Here is a 6,985-nt window from a genome sequence, read left to right on the forward strand (position 1 = left end):
CTTCATCTACAGTGATATCGTTGACTTGATTGCAAATAAATGCACAGACACTATTTAAACTGAACAGAGATGACATCAATGAGTTCAATGATGAACTGCCTTTAACTGTCATTTTGCATTATTGACACACCGTTTTCCTAATGAATGTTGTTCAGTTGCTTTGACGCAATGTATTTTGTTTAAAGCGCTATATAAATAAAGGTGACTTGACTTGACTTGACTTTACCGTGATACGATTAAGGGCCCGATAGTTAATGCACAGCCGAAGCCCGCATCCTTCTTCCCCACAAAGGAAAAAACAGCTCCTGTCGGTGACGAAGATGGATGGATAAATCCATTGTTAGAAGCATCATTGATATATCCCTCCATAGCAGCTCTTTCTGGGGCAGAGAGGGAATAAAGTCTCCCTCGAGGATGGCAGGTACCTGGTAGCAGATTAATTGCAGAGTCATACGATCTGTGGGGTGGCAGAGAAGTGGCGCAGGTCTTGCTGAAAACTTCACAGAGGTCTGCATATTCTGAGGGGACTCATGTTGCTCTCAGGGCTCATTGGTCCCAACCGCTCTCTGTGGCTAACATGCGTAGCCCAGTCCAGTGCTTTTCAGGTAACGCTGGGTACACACCAAAAGATAATCGGGCTGATTTTGGGGTGTTTTCCCCCTTCCAACAATCCTAGCTATGTCCCGATTATCTTGATGGTTTTACAGATTATTTTATCAGATTTTCCCTTGGTGTGAGGTGTGTTAACCCTATCAAGTCGATTAACGCGGATACGCGTTTTGAGTCATTTTCTCCTGATAACCCCGAAAAGAACTTAAATTACACTTTCAGTTTTAATCGTACAGATAAGAGCAATACATCAATCGAATCTGTAAAGGGTCTACTTTTTTTTGGATACAGACATAATAACAACAAAACTTTGTGCACTTATAAAATAAAGATAACAAACAAGGTGCGCTGTCTGCAGCCTTTGTCTGCGCTGATCTTCTTTTACAAACACGTCATTTAAATGAACTGTAACTCCGTGAATACTCAACGAAAATACATGAGAGAGATATCTATAGAAAGCTTGACATGTCTATTTTTAAACTAAACAAGTGCCGCCGAAAACAGATATTCTGTGATAAAGTAATCCATATGAAAACAACGCGATGTCTGTTTTTCAGGTCTCTCTTCATTATATCTAATGTGACCACGCCCCGCGCCGAACGCGCTATTCAGATTCAAACTGAAGCCCGCAGCTTGAATACGCCCATAACAGAAGAAAAAGCAGCCAGACTGTTCAAGTTTTTTTTTTTTATTTTACTGTTTGCTTCGCGATGAGAGGAATAACACATAATTCACCCCAAAAAGATGTGATGTGGTTGAGGATTTGAGAAATGGATTTCCTCAGAAAAAAAGAATGAAGCACTTTATTCAGCAGAGATCATAAACATGAGTAGGTCTCTTTTTATTTATTTATATACTTGTACTAGTTTTCACATAACGTGTAAACATTTTACTAGTTAGACTTTTTCCAAACTATAATTCCTGACTAAATGTATAATCAAGTGAAACATTATGAAGTTTCAATAACAATATACAACACTATACCCTTCGAAAGCTTGATGTAAATAATATAAATGTAACAAATACATAACTGTAACAAATGTAAAAACAATGCTTTTCTTTCCATTTATTCCCCCTAAAAACCCAGAAAAAAAATATTCTCAGCTCTTTTCAACATTAATAATAATGATGATAATAATAACAACAAACGTTTTTTTTTTTTTTTTTTTTTTTGTAGAAAATAAGATTGTTAAAAGGATTTCTGAAGGATTGTGTGACTGGAGTAAGCATGCCAAACAATTTGTTTGAAAGTCAGCTTTGATTGTTTCTAATAAACTGTTTAACTGCTCCCCCAAGTGGATATTAAATTATGTTGTGGGATAATTAAATATATACTTAATAAACTACAAACATAAAATTATATAGATTTATTTTGTTCTCACATTCTTTCTTGTAACTCTTCCCTCTCAGTGGCACAGCTGACTGAGAGGCTCATTATGCAGCTCATTATGCAGCTCATTATGCAGCTCATTATGCAGGCCTTTGTCTTCTCAGGTGTAAATCACAATGATATTCATGGTAGTTGACGCCTACTCGCATATGACTTTTACCAACAAAAAGTGTCTTAGAAAATTTAAATCAATATATTGTTTTCTGTGAGTGAGTAAACAAGATGATTTTCACATCATTGAGAAAGAAAAATTCTAGGCTACAAGCTCCAGTTCTCAAAAATCCCGGGAACCATTGTTCTTTATGTGTTTTTTTGCCTTATTCAAGCGTTTTAACATTTTTAGTTTTTCACTAACCACGCATAATATTTTTTTCTCAAAAACACAATCATGTACATACATGCATTTCACATATTATTACAGCCCAGTTTGTGCTGATTACAGTGAGATTAGTCTTTACCCATTTAGATATTTATAAGAAACTGAAAAAACACAAATGTCAAGGAATGACAAAACTTCTCCAGGCCCCAAAAATACCCTTAGACTCCAGAGGGTTAAGAGTGTCCAAACCTGATCTGAAGAACGTCGGAGCTGCCCCAATTGCGAATTGTAAATATTCAACATGTTTAATATTTAATATCAGAAACCCTAATGTGTGGGGGAACCCAGAGGACAAACGTGTGCACGCTCTGGAGATTTTCCAGTCAGAAAGTGAGATGATGGAAGCAGTGATGGCGCAGCACAAAGTTAAATTGATGTGGACCACAGAGATGGTGGATCAGCTTGTTTATTTGTGGCAACAACACAAATGTTTATACAACGTGTCATGTATAAAATAATTCCAAACCCTATCGTTTCCATTTCTTCCTGCATCCTGCATCGTCCGACATGCTTATTCTGAAGTCTTGCATTTCCAGTGTTCACAGTTGATACTCTGGTTGAAAATCCGTGTGGTGTGCTGTCTTTGTCACATCGTGGCACACCACACACTCTAGGAGCAAAACGGTAAAATCTAGGATTATTTATCCTCATATTTGTGGTCTATCACATTTTGAAAATCTTATAAGATGTAAAAAATATTTTGGTGTGTACCCAGCATGAGCAGAGTAGGGATGTATGCAAACTTACTGCTCTCTGTTGGGAAACTGTTAGGTTGTAATCCAAATACTAGAGTGCACTGAGTGACAAAGCTCTGACATCTCTCGGGATTCCCATTATACTTCTCTGGTGCAAGTAGACAAGATTATAGAATATGCTATAGAGGCAAAATTATAGAAAAGGTAGTTTTTAATCAGCTGAACAAGTACTTAAAATCAAATGGATACCTGGACAATTTTCAATCTGGTTTTCGACCGCATCACAGCACAGAGACAGCACTTATTAAGATAATAAATGATATTCGCTTAAATTGTGACTCTGGCAAAATATAGGTGCTGGTATTGCTAGATCTCAGTGCTGCATTTGACACTGTTGATCATAACATACTACTACAGAGACTGGAAAACTGGGTCAGGCTTTCTGGGATGGTACTCAAATGGTTCAGGTCATACTTAGAAGGGAGAGGCTATTATGTGAGTCTAGGAGAGCATAAGTCTAAGTGGACGTCCATGACATGTGGAGTCCCACAAGGGTCAATTCTTGCACTGCTCTTGTTTAGCCTGTATATGCTCCCACTAAGTCAAATAATGAAAAAGAATCAAATTGCCTATCCCAGCTATGCTGATGATACCCAGATTTGCCTAGCCTTATCTCGAAATGACTACAGCCCCATTGACTCCCTCTGCCAATGCATTGATGAAATTAATAGTTGGATGTGAACTTTCTTCATTTAAACGAGGAAAAACTGAAGTCATTGCATTTGGAAACAAAGATGAAGTTTTCAAGATGAATGCATACCTTGACTCTAGGGGTCAAACAACTTAAAACGAAGTCAGGAATCTTGGTGTGATTCCGGAGACAGACCTTAGTTTTAGTAATCATGTCAAAGCAGTAACTAAATCAGCATATTATCATTTAAAAACCATTGCAAGAATTAGATGTTTTGTTTCCAGCCAAGACTTGGAGAAACTTGTTCATGCCTTTATCACGAGCACGGTGGACTATTGTAATTGGCTCCTCACCAGCCTTCCCAAAAAGACCATTAGACAGCTGCATCTCATCCAGAACGCTGGTGCCAGGATTCTGACTAGAACCAGAAAATCTGAGCATATCACACCAGTCCTCAGGTCCTTACACTGGCTTCTAGTTACATTTAGGATTGATTTTAAAGTACTTTTACTCGTATATAGGTCACTAAATGACCTAGGACCTAAATATATTGCAGATATGCTCACTGAATATAAGCCTAACAGACGACTCAGATCATTAGGATCGAGTCAGTTAGAAATACCAAGGGTTTACACAAAACAAGTGGAATCCGCCTTTAGTTACTATGCTGCCCGCAGTTGGAATCAGTTTCCAGAAGAGATCAGATGTGCTAAAACACTAATCACATTTAAATCTAGACTTAAAACTAAACTGTTTAGCCTAGCATTTATTGAATGAGCACTGTGCAATGTCCCAACTGATTGCACTATATTTTCACTGTTTTTTTTATGTAAAATCATTTTCTAACTGTTTAAAATTCATTTTAAGGGGGAAGTCGTGGCCTAATGGTTAGATAGTCGGACTCCCAATCGAAAGGTTGTGAGTTCGAGTCCCGGGCCGGCAGGGATTGTGGGTGGGGGGAGTGCATGTACAGTTCTCTCTCCACCTTCAATACCACGACTGAGGTGCCCTTGAGCAAGGCACCGAACCCCCAACTGCTCCCCGGGCGCCGCAGCATAAATGGCTGCCCACTGCTCCGGGTGTGTGTTCACAGTGTGTGTGTGTGTTCACTGCTCTGTGTGTGTGCACTTCGGATGGGTTAAATGCAGAGCACAAATTCTGAGTATGGGTCACCATACTTGGCTGAATGTCACTTCACTTCACTTAAATAAGTAAATTTGTAAATAATTGTAAAAGTTTTAGACTTGTTTGTTTTATTCTTGTTATTTTTCTTCATTATTATTTTACTTTCTTTTATGTAAAGCACTTTGAATTACCATTGTGTACGGAATGTGCTATATAAATAAACTTGCATTTCCTTGCCTTGCCTAGAAGGATTGTTCTTGCTTAGATCATGTGAACTGAAGTAGTTAACTAACATTAACTAATGGACCATTATTCTAAAGTGTTACCGTTATTTTTTATGAAGCTTACCCACATTAAATTGTTTAAAAAAAGAATGCATGAAGCTAGAATAAAATGTTTTTGTTTACAAGCAGATACCCTGTTCTTCCTTTTGTTGTTTTGTATGTAAAAACCTAACTGACATAGTATTATACTTAAAGTATGGTGTAATGTTAACTTTTAAGAAAACGTATGAGTATACTTGCAGTACAAAACTAATAAACTAACAGTAAATAGTGGCTCGGTGCTCGATGTCTGAAAACCTGCGCTGACCAGCTGGTCCCCATCTTTTCACAGATCTTCAACAGATCTCTGGAGTTGTGTGAAGTGCCTTCCTGCTTCAAACGCTCCACCATCATCCCTGTTCCAAAGAAAGCCACGATAACAGGATTTAACGACTACAGACCTGTGGCTCTAACGTCTGTCGTCATGAAGTCATTTGAAAAACTGGTTCTGACTTATCTGAAGGACATTACTGGACCTTTACTGGACCCCCTGCAGTTTGCTTACCGAGCAAACAGGTCCATGGATGATGCAATCAACATGGGATTGCACTTCATCCTGCAATATCTGGACAAAACAGGGACTTATGTGAGGATCCTGTTTCCCACCATCATCCCAACACCATCAACCCAACAGCCCTCCAGACCAAACTGACCCAGCTCTCTGTTCCTAGCTCTATCTGTCAATGGATCACCAGCTTTCTGATAGATAGGCAGCAGTTAGTGAGTGTGGGGAAATTCATGTCAAACAGCTGCTCCACCAACACTGGTGCCCCTCAGGGATGTGTTCTCTCCCGACTGCTCTTCTCATTGTACACCAACGACTGCACCTCTAAAGACCCTTCTGTCAAGCTCCTGAAGTTTGCAGACGACACTACAGTCATCGGCCTCATCCAGGACAGTGATGAGTCTGCTTACAGACAAGAGGTTGAGCAGCTGGCTGTCTGGTGCAGTCTTAACAACCTGGAGCTGAACACGCTTTAAAACAGTGGAGAGATGATCGTGGACTTCATGAGAAACCCCCCTGAACTCCCCCCACTAACCCCCGTCATGAACAGCACTGTGGCTGCAGTGGAGTCATTCAGATTCCTGGGAACCACCATCTCTCAGGACCTGAAGTGGGACAATCACATTGACTTTATTGTGAAAAATGCCAAACAAAGGTTGTATTTCCTTCGCCAGCTGAGGAAGTTTAACCTGCCACATAAAATGCTGAAACAGTTCTACTCAGCCGTCATTGAGTCTGTCCTGTGTACTTCAGTAACCCTCTGGTTTGGATCAGCTACAAAATCAGATATCAGAGGACTACAGAGAACGGTGCAGACTGCTGAAAGGATTATTGGTACTCCCCTGGCCACCCTTCAATAACTGTATACATACAGAGTGAGAAAAAGGGCTCAGAAAATCACTCTGGATCCCTCACGTCCAAGTTACCCCATCTTTGAACTTTTGCCAACTATCCATTTTGCGTTTCTAAGCAACATGATAGTGTTTCGTTCCTGAATGAATCAACCATTCAAATGATTCGATTCAATAAGTTAACAGTGACTTGCTGAAACATACTGATGGTTTTTATTTCACATTTAGGGGGCTTTCACACTGGCAGTTTAGTGTGGAAAGGGGCACAGTTCACATGAAACATCTCTAATGTGAACCCTGTCATCAGATCCTGGTGCGCACTGGGGTACCGAACCTGAGACTACATGGCGCCGGGAACAATCGCAGTCACAGTCGCAGTGTAAAAGCCCTCTTAAGGTACCTTTTCATTTTTTAAAT

This window comes from Carassius carassius, chromosome 2, assembly GCF_963082965.1.
Source record: "Carassius carassius chromosome 2, fCarCar2.1, whole genome shotgun sequence".
Taxonomy (NCBI): Eukaryota; Metazoa; Chordata; class Actinopteri; order Cypriniformes; family Cyprinidae; genus Carassius; species Carassius carassius.